Genomic DNA, 14,023 nt, shown 5'->3' on the forward strand with positions numbered 1-14,023 from the left:
GGTGGAGAGCACGTCCTCTCTCCTGGTTTCTGCCTCATGAAATGGACAGTTTAGAACCAGTGAGAAACAAAAGAACCTGCCCCTTACAAAAGCTATCCCTAAGGCTTCCTGGCTTCCTACCCATTTGGCTTTACAGACTAATTTCAAGCAAACCAAAGCTGGAGATTCCAGTGAACACACTAGAACACAAAGAACTTGTGTTTTTTAATGTGACAATGGTATCTATTATAGAAAGATGTTTAACTACACTTGTTGGGGTGATCATTTCATAATACGCACAGATATCGAACCATTATGCTGTAGCTCTGGAACTAGCATAATGTCAATTATAACTCAATTAAAAAAAAAAAGAAGAACCCATTCTGGTTACACTGTGCATAGAAGCTGCTTCCACAACAACCGAGGTAAAGGAGAGCAGGGAGTGCACTTTTTTGGAGTAAACCCCATGTACCCACCATAAGGTACTTCGTTTTATATAATTGCACTTGATCTTGCCAACAACCCTACAAGGTAAGTATTCCTATCTTCCATTTATGAGGAAAACGAAGTTCAGAGAAGTTGCTTGGCGTGCTTGCAGCAAGCAAGTGGAGAGTCCATGTCCATCCTTCTCCAGCCATAGTTGTCAGCCCTGGAGGCTCAGGAGAGTCAACTGGGAAACTTCAAAAGGTGATGTGGGACCAAATCCCATCCCCAAGGAGTCTGACTTACTTAACTGGTCAGGAGTGCATCCCAGATTTTTTTTTTTTTTTTTTTTTTTTTTTTTTTGGTAAGAGGATCAGTGGGCTACATCATGGTGAAACAGAGGGCATATGGATCCTGGGGGGGAGGAAAATGTCTTACAGTTTTCATCTTTAGCACAACGCTAGGAAGTCACCTGCCATGTGACTCCGGCTTAGCCATGTAAGCGATTCCAGTAAGTCTCAGCTGGGGTGGAAATCGGGCTGACAGCTGAACACTTTTGTTGCTCATAAATGTTCTTAGCCTATCTACAAAGTTGTACCAAGTCTCCTAGGTAACTGGGACGATTTTTATTAAACTGGGAAATAGTGAGCAAGGTGGCTGACAACACTTGCATTGAGATGTTCATATGCTTTACCCGGTAACTGATCTGCAATGGGATTGGAGGTAAGTCAAGCTCCTCCAGTCACAGAAGTAGAAGGAAGGGAGGACAACACTGAGCTGTCTTGCAGGAAAAATTGGGAGATTTGAATAAATTATTCCATGTTTATGAAGTGCTTTGGGCTCCTTGAGTAATCACAGAGTGTAAGGGCCTGGTGTCATTAGTTTTTGCACCAGTCCCAAGATTAATTGCTCCTCTCACCCTCACTCCTCTACCCGAGTTATGCTCTGTGCCCACTGAAGCTCGTGTCCATGGGCCCCTGGCAGATCAGAAAGGCAGAGCTAGAGCCCTCTCTGTAGAAAGCAAGAGGCATGCACCCTATCAGCAACTTCCCTCCTCATAACAGATACCTTTGAGCTGGAACTCATCTGCCGCTAGCTCCTTGGCATTTGTTCAGCACTGGCCGAGGAGCCAGATCAACAAATGGTGCTGAAGTCAGGACAAGCTGTTCTTGCTGGGCAGACTCCTTTTATGAAATACTGATAATATTCAAAATAATTAGGCAACTGAGACCCCAGGTAACAGGTGGGAAGAGTCTCCACTTTATAACTGCAACTTCTGCTCCTTCCCCCACCATAACTGTTCCGGCACCCAACCAGTGACTTTTCAGAAGTAGCTTTTTTCATGCCACTTCTGGAACAAAGAACGTAATAATAATAATCAGCTTCTCACAACCAAGTGAGCCTGACCTTACTGCGGGATGCTGTTTGGCTAGAGAAGCCGTGGCTGAGTGAGTCTGCCTTTAACAATACGTAATTTTAAGTTCAAATTTAGATGATGTATGTGTTTGTTCTTTGTTTCAGTGAAAGAGCCTAAGAATGTCACAGTGAGAGGGGGCAGCGCAGAGCTCTAGTCCATGTCCCTCATGTGAGAGGAAACCAAAACCCAAAGCCACGAAGTGACCAGCCTGAGGTGAGTCAGAATGCCCGCCACTCTATCTGTGGGCCTCCTCTTCTCTTTATCCCACATTCTCTCTCTCGAGAAAGCTCACCCAGTCTTACAAGTTTAAATGCCACTGCATGTTACTCGCAGCCCAGAGCTCTCCACTCTCCACCACGCTGCTGCTTGTCTCCCACAAACCTCCCCCATCCTACCTCCCTGCTTGACACTTCCTCTATCTCAATGTATCGTACCGCCACCCCAGAGTTGCTCAGGTCCAAAACCCGGCCAAGATCCCTTAGTGCTCCATTTCTCATTTACCCCCTATCTAAGTCAGCATTCATCCTCAATGTAGGTACTAGCTCAAGCTCCAAAAATAAAAGCACTAATTCAACTCTTTTCCACAATGTCTGCTATTTCAGCCCTCACTGATGCTACGGTCAACTCCTGCCTATTTAATTTTAATAGTTCTGAACTGCCCTCCTTCCTCGTATTCTTGCCCTTTCCAGTAGATACACTACATAGTCATCAGAATCATCTTTCTAATGCACAAACACATCATCTCATACCCCTTTCCCCTGAAAATGAAGCCTAAAGCCCTCCCCCTGCTTTCAAGGCCCTATGCAGTCTAACCCCGCCAAGCCGTCCCCACCTCCTGTTCCCTCCACTCCTTTCTCACTCAATCGAGTCAAACTGGCCATCTTTACTCCCTGAACAGACTGTTCACATTCCTGGCTCTGGCTCTGCTCTGTAATTCCTTCTGCTCAGACTGCTCTCCCCACAGATCTTTACATGGCTATCACTCCCTCATCCCTTAAGGTCTCAGCTCAGAAAGCCAATCAATGGCTAGAGCGGCCCCATAGTTGCCCTCCCTGACATTCCCCTGTTCTTCACAGCACTTAGCTGTGGCTGAAACTATTTCACTCTTTTGTCTGCATGCTTATTGCCTATCACCCTTACAAAACGTAAACACCTAGAGCAGATTTTCTTGGTCACCACCATATCCTGCACTCCTGAAAAATGCCAGACTCAACACGGGCACTCAATAAATACTCACTGACTGACACTAAAAAACAGCAATAGAGCTATGCTTTTCCCACTCTAGTGGTGCTTCCATCCTGCCCTTTGATTTATTAGAAACAGCAATCAACTCAGGCCAGTTCAAGTCAGGGAATTTTTGTGGGGACACATATGGAGTGACAAAGTACAATGCCTGTGAAATCCAAAAACCTAAGCCATAGTAGGGCCTGAGTCTCACAGAGGCCAAAGCTGAAGGAGGGCTTTGGATCCAACGTGGCCCTTAAGAGCTCCCGTTAGGGGTGGGGTCTTCCTTTGAGTCTGTCATTAACACTACTAAGACACACCATGTATCTACTTCCTCTCCTGTTCCAAATGGCATTTTTATTCATTCCTTCATCAAATATTTATTGAGGGTGAACATGTGCTAAGTCATGGTGAACATGTGCTAAGTCATGTTTATCATTTCTGCTTCTCCTTTATTTCATCTATATTTACATGGCTTTGGTTTTGCATATTCCCATCGGTCTTGCTCATGATTTTTTGGCTTCAGTTCCTTCTGTTCACTGAACAATTCTTCCTAGGCTGTATTTGATATTCCCAAGACAAAATCTAACTGGACCAGTCCATCTTTTAGCGCTGGGTCAGACATTATAGATCACTACACAGCTCATGAATTGGCAGCCTTTGGATCAGGCGCCTGACTCTGAGCCAACCAGCTGTGCTCATATGTGTTGCTCAGCAAGGGCTGTGGGTGTGGTAGCTTCCGTGGAAAGAAGAGATGGCAGGGAAGATGTGATCATAGCTCTAGGATAAACTTTCATCCAGTGAGGGTCCATTTAGGCAGTAAGAAGAGACACATCTGGACATTTCAGTGAGGATATTTCCACATGATGTTTGTCTAAGTTAATGGGCAGTTGGGTGTCATCAAAGGTTTCAGAGCAGACAAGTGATGTGATTAGAGCTTTGCTTTGGTAAAAATTAATTTTTTCAGAAGTGTGTGGGATAGACTGTAAAAGGAAAAAACGGATGTGAGCAGAAAACTGAGGACCAGCTGCAATAGGTGGAAGCACTACATCATGAGAATCTGAATTAGTGCATGAGCAATGCAAAGGGACGGTAGTACAGTGGGGGGAACGCTAAGTGGCAGGTGTTGGAATGCATGTGGCACCAGTTCCACAAGATCTGAGTGCCTACAATTTGTATACAAGGCCCCTTGTTGGGACCCTACTATGTGTCAAGCGCTGTGCTAAAGGTGTCCCAGACATGATCACATTTAAGCCTTGAAAAAACCTATAACCTAATATATACAATTCTGTATACATTCTATAGAGGAGGAAACTTCAGGCCAGAGAATTAAGTAACTTTCTCAAAATTGCATAACCAGAAAGTGACCACAGAAAGGAATCTTGTGGAAAGGAGGAGAAATCCTCAGGGCAATTGGAAGAGGCCAACAGCAGACCCACAAAATGGCCTGAGACTAGAGAATGGGGCTGGGCCAAGAAGAAAAGGTCACACAGGAGAAGGTGGCAGGAAAGCTTGCATTTCCACCAAGACGAGGGACGGTTTTGCAACATGGCTTGGAGGATGGAGCCAGGCTTTCCCCTTGGCCTTGAAGCCTGACCTCGGCTTGATCAAACGCCTTTCCGTCTCTCAGATTCAATATCTTCTCCTATAAAATAAGGATAATAATATCACAACCTCTCATATCTGGGGAGGGATTAGTGATAATGTATCCAAAGTGGCCCCTACCAAGCCGGGTCTCAGTAAAAGGTATCCCTGCTGGGAGTAAAATTCCATGATTATTACTGATACATTAGTCAAGGGCAACATGTAAATCTCAGGAGAGATTAACTACTCAGAATTGTGCCTCCACGTTTGGAACATGTATTGCTATGATGATGCTGACCACCAGGCACTGGCCTGCTCATCTCTCAGAAGCTGTGTATACAGCTGGCTGGTAAACCAGGTTTAACTTTCAATGCCACATAATCTCATCATTTGAGGTAAATGGTCTGGACAGGCAGGGGGAAGTAACTGTCTCCTGCACACTGCACATCCTAGAGCTATGTGTCTAGAGCTGCAAGAGCTGCCAGCCAAGTAAAGCACATTCTAGAGGGGAATACAGTTGGCAAAAAAGAATGCTCATGAGTAGCAGGTGGTAAAAACTCCAGTAAGTTAGAACATTTCAAAGCCCAGAATCCAGACTTTAAATATTAATTTGCCTTCAGTAAGAAAGAGCTAGTTTTTACCCATTAGCTGAAAAGCACTTCAGGTCCTACTTGTTATTTTTAAGCAATAATGTTTTTTTAAAGAGCCCAGGTCTGCTCCCCACAGGGGAGAGGACCAGCTTGAGCAAATCCCAGTGATCTTTTCCTCTTCTGAGTGTCATAGCAGAGTGGCAATCAGCTATTATTCCACTTGTATCTTCCCCAGGCCACCAAGCCGAAGCCCTCTCAGGAATGGGATCAGCCCCGGTTCAAGATCAAACTCTCTTCACAATGCAAGATAGAAAAATCCCATTAGCCCAATCACTGGGCAGAGTTTCCAGAAACAACAATCTATTCCTGACTCCTTTTTATAGTGAAAACATACAAAATATAAAAGCTACCTAGCTCCCAAGCTGCCAAAAACCTATTGCCATCTGATACCATCCTACTCTACATGTACAATGCCAGAAAGGAGGCAGAAAATTAGTGCCCCAATCCTGGATCTTTTCTGAGGAGAACTCATCTGACTGAGAATGATCACCTTTTAAACTAGATGTTAGTTTCATTCTAATCAAGCCTTGCGAAGAGAATTAGGCAGAAAGTCTTCTTGGAAAAGGAGTCTGAAAGAAGAAGTTGGCAGCGTTCCAACAAACATAGGCGTCAAAAAAAAAAAAAAAATCTAACAACATGAATCTGTTCGCTAGCCAGAAAGAAAATATATTGTATATTTAAGGCAGAGCAGCAACGTTGCATAACTTGGGGGGGGGGGGTACCATTCACTTCATAGTCTATGTGAATGGTGCCCCCTGGAGTTGTGCAGTGCACAACTGGTGAAACCAAACTTAGACAAAGTTGATTCAGGGTATCTAAGTCAGAAGAGTGTCTATAATAAGTGTATTGGCTTTAGGCTATGGAAAAAATCTAAGTTGTTGTGGACTTCTCTGTATAAAATTCTTAATGCACACAGTAAAACCCAAACTTCCCACAGAATCATACCCTTAATTATAACCAGGGGGGACTTGGAAGGTCAAACAGACCATCTCCTCGTTTTGCAGATGAGGAAACCGAAGGCCAAAAACACAATGTGTCTTGCCCAAGGTCAACAAGCCTAGGCTAAAAAGGTGAAACGGACTTTCTCTGCTTCCAACAGATGGCCAAAATAGGCCACACTATTGGGAATGATATTCAGCTCACCCAGACCCCAAACTGAGACTTCTGCATCATTATCATCATCAAACATTTACTGAGCACCTTCTAAATGCTAAAGCTCGATAACACAAGAAGAGTCTTTCCCAAGGTCACAGCCCATGAAGCAACAATAGGACAGAGCTTCATATCAACCACACAGAACTTTGGTCCAGGAAATGAGGATTTTGCTAGAAACATTTCCAAGCACAAAGGTAGCACACTCTTTGTCGAGCCATGAATGTTTATGGTCTATTGAACAAATTCTTATTTAGGCAATTTTTTAAAAATGTGCTATGTCCCCGTTGGAGTTGACTGACTTCTTTGAAGTTGCTTTGGTTTTTTGGTTAAATATTTATTCATTAATATATTTAAAAGCCATATTATTTACACAATAGATTTGGAACCATTCCAGACTATTGAGTAATTATTACCCATTTAAAATCAGGCTATCCAGGGCAAGAAAACCAATGGCCATTTACAGGGAAAATGGAAAATTTACAGGTTACTGAGGTTGGCCTTTAAATTTTATTTTTAACAGTCATTCTGTTCTTTCTAATGGAAATTTTATGTGCATTTGAATGTGTGTGGTGAGTGAGGTGGGAGGAGAGAGAAGCCCTTTTACCAAAAACCAATGCGATTACCTGCTTTATGGACAAGCTCCCTGCCAAATTTCTTATTGAAATCAAAGACACCTTTGAGTTAGTTATACAAGAGCAGGCAGAAAGCACCTGCAGTCACGTCTGTTTCTCATTTTGTACTCATGTAACTCAGATGCCCTGTGGATTAAGTGAAATCTGCTCCTGAGTTGAAATCATGTATACCACGTGTCAGCTCAGTTTGAATTTGGAAACAGGAGCTTAGAAAGTGCCACTCAAACATGTGGCTCTGGTTTTCCCCGAATAAAATATGAACAAGGAAGTCATGTTATAGGGGCCTGCATCCCCAGCTTCACTGTAAGCAAGAGATACAGCGGGACCATGTTTCCATTTAATGGTGCTCCACCCACCCCCACCCCATATCAGTTCCCATTTAAACTTTCTCAAGGAAAGGTCATGTCATGGCACAGAACAAGAAGTGCTATAAACCTACACGCTGACAGTTCATGACCTGTGCATGAATTTACAACCATGTCCTGGCACAGAAAAAGGAAGCCAACCAGAATGAGTGATCCAACTTCCCCAGGTAGCCGGCCACAGGTCAGTTCTCTGGGTAGATACTGTGTGCGGCCTACATAAATGTAGAAAGGATTCCACTGGTCTAGAGAAATTACATTGAGGCAAAACTAGTACTCAGCTCTTACATTAAGATCTCCAACCAAATTCTTTCCATTTTAACCCAAAGACGCCTCTTTCAAATATTAACACTAACAAGAAATTCCAGATCTTGCTTCTTGGATCACAGTTTAGAATATTAGCTCTGTGTCTGACTCCTCATTTGTCCCATGGACCCAACAGATATTTAGCAGATACCTACTATGTGTTCTCAAGCATCAGCGAAGCCCACAAAACATCAAGGACTTTGTTTTCATGGAGTCTCCTTTCTAACCAGGGAAGGAGAGGAATTGGCTTTGAAGTAGCTTAATGAAGGCATGTTCCAGTTAAAGTCAAATCTCCATGTGGCACTCCAGATTTATACAGTATAAATTGGGATGTGATAATTTGCTTCAAAAAAAGATTCAATATTTTACTAAAAAAAAAAAAATCACAGAAGGATTCCCTTTAAATCTAAAACTCTCATAGCACACCACCCTGCCCCCACCAAGTCATTTTATTTATTCTGAATTTTTGAGGACTTCATTGTTAGTGTGTTCCTTCATTGTTCTGGAGTACATATATCCCCTAATCACTACTTCCACTGCATAAAAGAAGTGGCCTAAGAAAGCACCACTTATTATGAAAAAACTGCTCAGCAGAGGCTACAGCAGGCCTAGAGAGAAAAAGTCTTAGGGATTCCAGTACGGGTGGTTCCCCCCAGAGCCTCTCTGTACCCTTTTTATCTAAGAACTAAGTCAAGGGCAAAGAAAGTCTTGAGTCAAGGGAAATTTTCTTTCCAGTTTCTCTAGATTTTTCTCATTGACATGAATGGGACTAAAAAGAACAAGCCCAACTAATACAGTTTAAAAAAAATGAACCTGGTGAGGTGAAGATGTCATTTTTCTCTCCTGACACTTTCAACTACTTAGAAACTTAATTATCTGTCTTCAGAATCTCTCCTTGTGAGCACCAGCAATTTGGCCCATTAGCAATTAGTGAGAACAGTTACTCTACTGAACTTTCATGTGACAAAATAGAGACCTGCCACACACAAACACACAGGCTTAGAAGACATGAGAAAGAAGCTGAAAAGAGCATTCCCAATATTACAAGTGGCCTCCTGTTATTTTCCCCACATTGGGGTTTTACTGATCAGTGACCACATTTCTCCTCAAGACCATTACACTACCAGAAGCTTCCTGGTCCAGCTGCATAGTGGTTAGTTGGCATTTGAAAAAAAAAATTTTTTTTAAGCACCAATCCCTACACCCTGCTCTATTCAGAAAAGCTAATGCCGTATCATGAATTTCAGCTCCACAGATTGGAAGGTTATCCTGTTTAAATAAAAGAAGCAAAAAAAAGTCAAGCCAGCTTTGGCTGTTTCTACAAGCCTTTCATCTGCCCAAGAAGGATTCATACTGAAAGCCTTCATAGTAATTAGATAAGTTTAGCAAATACAGGTACAAAAGAGTATTCAGAAGTTAAATGAGCCATTCTTCCATTGAAGAGCTTTGCTTTAGAATAAAGAATTATGCTCAGGGCATTTGGTGTTGCTTAAATTAGACCTGAAGGAGTATTCTTCTTAAGGAAGAGAGAAATATACGTGTAAAAAAAAAAAAAAAAATGAGACCAAGGTGGGAAGAAATTGAGTGTTTTTTCTATGCCAATGTTAAATAAGTCCAAACAGACAATAGCCAAGGTCAAATCCCCACACACATGTCACAACCCTAGCCCTTCATGGTCCCTCCTGGCTCTAAGTGTCTGGGTTTTCACTGTGCCTGAGGCCAGGTCCAACCCCCATATCCAGATAAAGACTTTCTGATTCCTCCAGGAGAGCCTGTAATTACTGCCATTTGACACACTGGAGAATTGCACTTGACTTTCAGAGAAGGGCTAGGTTTTCTTGCTGCTAAATAGTACGCTTGGGCAGAGTATGAGGCACAGCACCAGTGTTTAGGTCAAGCAGAGAAACGCAATTCAGCTTCATCTGTAACAGGACACACCTCCTGGTGGGAAGCACTGGGCAAAGGTGGGGTGGCCGGGGGAGGCACACTTACCTAAGTTTCTCATTACAAGTCACCTGTCCATGTCTATCTTTTATTCATGCCACCATCTTCCTCAATTGACGCACTTAAGTGCAAAGAACTGAAGAATATTCTCAGGGAGAAAGGTTTCCTCAGACATATGCAGGTTAATGACAACTCCCAATACGAAACTCAAGCCTTGAACTCTTGGTACTCTGATAGCATACCACATGGAAACAGACCAAATTAAAAATATATATATATATCTTCGAAAAACCATTCACAAAAGTCATAGAAAACTTAAAGTCCATACATCAAAAGGCAATCCATTCTTAGGAGTTAGTCACCCAACAAGAAGTCAAACCAATGGATTTTATAATGACGTCACAGCTATTTAGAGCTGCCTGCTACATGCTGGGTATCATACCCAGCACTCGAATGCAAAATTCTGTATTCCAAGTAACCACTTGGGTCTTAGGGTAAGGTAATATCTGAAAATAGATAAAAAGGGAAAAGATAGACATTCGACTTCAACTTGATATTGTCATTTCTAATGAGATCTGGGAAATGAATGGTGGGGAAGAAGAACAAGTACAAAAGATGAGAAGAGGGAGGTTTAAAATAGAACATACAGATGAGTGCTTCAGAAATGTGGCTCATCATAGTTTCTTCTGTATGGACTAGTAGAGGTGGACAGTTATATAACTTCCTGGAGCCTTCCTGAAAATCATTTTTTAAGACCATGGGCTAAAAAAAAAAAAAAAAAAAAAGACCATGGGCTTACTGCTCCTATTCATTGTTCCATGTTCACTCTTGCTTTGGTATTGTTTTTCATTGCCTAAAACAAGATGTCAGCATCAATTAACTTGCTCTGAAATCCAAATGTCACTGAAGAATTAGGGACAAGTTGGTCCTATAATAAAGATGTAATAGGATTTTTTTTTTTTTTTACTTTATGAATCATCCAAAGTAGTAGAACCACTAAAGTATAGCACAAATCCTCTAGAACACTGTTCCAAATGATAGGGATTCCAAAGGATAGGGATTCAGACTCACATATTCTTGAGAGTAAAATTCTACTATCTAATTGATTCCCACTACCAGAAAATTTTGGAAGTTTAGCAACTCTACTGTCCATACTTATACCAACCCAAATCTCAGGTATTTCCTAGCTCTAAAATTCCACAATCCTATAATTCTGATCATCATCTTTTCTCTGCCTCTATCCTTCTAAGATGGTCTTATCTTGGGGGCGTGCTTCACTTACCATCCCCATGCCTAATTCCTTCTCTTAAGCCCTTTATATCTCTATTAGAAATAAGGATCAACACATTCTTGTGTATGACAACTCCATTTTCACAGTGGACATTAGTTTTCAAGGATTGTGAAGCAGCTGCCCTCACCACCTCAGTAAAGAACCACTGCTTCAAAAGCAGGTCAATCAGGAGAGGGCTCATGGCCAAAGAGGCAGAGCTAAGGAAACAACTTTCTGCCCTCTCTACAAATCTCCTGATGTTATTTAAAGATTATTAATGCCTACTTCACAATTTCTTTGGTGTCAATGTCAATAATTTTAGACCTACTTCACACATTTGCTATAGTGTTGCTTAAAGATGTTGGCAGATTATAAAGATAGCACTAATTCTTACTTGATAATTGTGCTCCTTTTGTCCTAGAATGCTGAGTATGATGTGGTTTTTTTCTCATGAAAAATTCTGAAAAATTCACCCCTGCTGACATTCCACACACAGAGCTAAAAGGCTCAAACAGTCTTCGATTCAATTTAGCCAAATCACAATCAGATTTGCTACTCTAGGCAGACCAAACAACAGATAGGCAGACTGACAATTATTCATACACATCTTTCTTTGTCATACTTCATTAACACCAGGAGAGTTTTCATTTCTTCCTCTCAATCATGCAAACATTTGGAGAATTTAATTTATGCATAGAATGACACTGAGTAATCCAAGTCTCAAAAGTAATACGTGTTAGCTTATGTTTGTCAGCATCTGTGAAGGATTTGACCACTCTCACAGACTAACGGCAGCCTGAGAAGCACAATACTTAGGTTGATGGTGCCTGGCATGAGGCTCCCAATCCTGGATCCCGGGTAAGACTCCCCCGCAGTGAGCTACCCAATCTTGTTAAGGAAGAGGCCACACATCATTACTTTTTACATCAGTCCACTCATTTGGTCAATGACAATGAAAATATCAACTGTTAATTCTTTTACAACTATGGTGATTTATTTACATAATAATCATTACTCTGTACCAGTTCCCAAGCCGGGCATTGGGATAAGATGAGGAAAGTGCAGTATTTGTTTTCAAAAAGCTAGCAACTCCTTGTACCTAAGTAACTATAAAGTAGTGAGTGGGAATAAGGGAAAAGAGAGGGGAGAGTGGCAGTGCCTCGTTTAGACTGAAAATGTAATTGGGCAGCCCTGAGCTTTCCACAGCACCACAATGCAAACGCAAACCATCAGATTCTGTCAATATCCAATCATAGCCTTATTTAGACAGAAGGGAGAACATCTAGTTGAATAGGGGGGAAATGCAATATTGCTCTTTGCTTTATTAATGTGAAAATGACAGTCACAGCAATGAAAAGTATAAACTCTTTTATGCAGATTACAAAGCAAATATTTGCCCCCAAAATATTCAATTTAGTAGGCTAAAATCCAAAAAGAAAAAGAGCTTTCACACACTGAGTTGTCTAACTTCCTGCTCACCACTTCTCTCACAGTTCTTTTAAGCTTAAGAACCCTCATCATCCAACTTCACCAATGTCCAAGATGTCCCTAAGATAGCTCAACACTAATAATGCATCTGAAACCACACAATTCAACTTGGTAGACATTGATGGCCTGAATATTATATCCCAATATCCTTACCTAAGTTTAATAGTTTCCATTTCAAATGGCATTCTAAATTAGAAAGATTTTATTAGTTTATGTAAAGTTTTAGGGATTTTTCCTCCCTTACTGGGAAAGTGCCTGAGAATATTTTTTTAAGTCTTTCATCTTTACCCTAAATAAAAAAGACCATTAAATAAAGGAGCAATATTACTTGTCATAACATGTCTATCAATATTTAATTATCCTAAAACTAAAAACTTAAAATTAAGGGAAATGAATTCAATAAACTCTCAAATGAAAATAATATATTGCCAAAGAACACTATTTAGGGTTTTTCCATCCTACTAGATACAAGTTAAACATGTCCTGACTAAACACCTACTATGTGTAGGGCACATAATTATTGGAAGAAGAAAGAAGTCATTTCCACCCTTAAAGAATAACACTATAATAACCAGTTTAACCCACAGAACTTTCAAGCAGAGTACTATTTATGCTTTGAATAAATAAGTCTGGATATCATCATAAGAATAAAACAAAAAAGAATCTGATTTAGCTTTTTTCAAAGGAGCAGAGACCTGTATCAATTACTAGGTACAAAGTCAAAACATAAATTTCAGGAATTTCCTACATAATACGTCAGCCCAAATATGAAAAGATGCATTCAAACTGGAACTTCTACTTCAACTACACTAATCACCATCTTTTGAGAGGTCCTGAAGAGACCATGATTAAACTTTCAGGGCTTCATGGGTGGCTCAGTTGGTTGAGCATCTGCCTTCAGCTCAGGTCATGATCTCATGGTCCTGGGATCAAGCTTGGAGTCAGGCTCCCTGCTCAGTGGGGAGCCTGCTTCTTCTTCTCCCTCTGCTATTCCCCACCCCTGTTCATCCTCTAATAAATAAATAAAATCTTCTAAAAAATAATTTTTAAAAAGTTCATTTTCATATTCATATTTTCATCTATAATAGAACAAATCAAAAAGAAAAACAATAGCAGAATAAGTGATATACTCCACACAGAGAAAATGCCACCCATTCTCAAGAGAAGAGACAGTCCCAAGAAACCAACCATGAGATGGCCCAGATGTGTTAAAGAATCTACTTTAACTATGGTCATTAACAGAAAGAAAAGTGTGCTTTAAGAGATAGGCAGGTCAACAGATAACAAGAAACTTTTTTTTTAAATGTCCAGATAAAAATTCTAAACCTGAAAAATAAAACATCTGAGGGAAAAATTTCACTGGCTAATGAAAAAAAAAAATTTCCACTAGGTAAAAAAAAATTTTACCCAATTTCACTGGTTTAAAAAAATATATTCACCTTGATAACAGGTTGGAGGTAACAGAGAGGAAAGAATCAATGAACTTAGAAATAGATCAACAGAAATTCTCTAATGTAAAAGCAAAGAAAGAAGAGGAAAAAAATGAATGAGGACCCATGGGAAAATAGCAAAGTAACAGTTATCACATG

At 40.8% G+C, this 14,023-nt stretch overlaps 1 long non-coding RNA gene across 4 annotated transcripts; it reads left to right on the top strand.

Annotated features, from left to right (window-relative positions):
* The first annotated feature begins 1,498 nt into the window (after positions 1-1,498).
* LOC112660087 (uncharacterized) lies at positions 1,499-13,477 on the top strand. Of its 4 annotated transcripts, none has more exons than XR_004814106.2 (3): positions 1,499-1,645; positions 1,924-2,032; positions 5,453-13,477. It is a non-coding gene; the product is annotated as an uncharacterized LOC112660087 (long non-coding RNA). The 4 variants fall into 4 exon arrangements; XR_003136696.3 differs by having other exon boundaries at positions 1,499-1,638; XR_004814105.2 differs by lacking the exon at positions 1,499-1,645 and adding an exon at positions 1,652-1,850.
* The last annotated feature ends 546 nt before the right edge of the window (positions 13,478-14,023 follow it).

The sequence above is a fragment of the Canis lupus genome, chromosome 2 (assembly GCF_003254725.2).
Source record: "Canis lupus dingo isolate Sandy chromosome 2, ASM325472v2, whole genome shotgun sequence".
NCBI classification, from domain to species: Eukaryota; Metazoa; Chordata; class Mammalia; order Carnivora; family Canidae; genus Canis; species Canis lupus.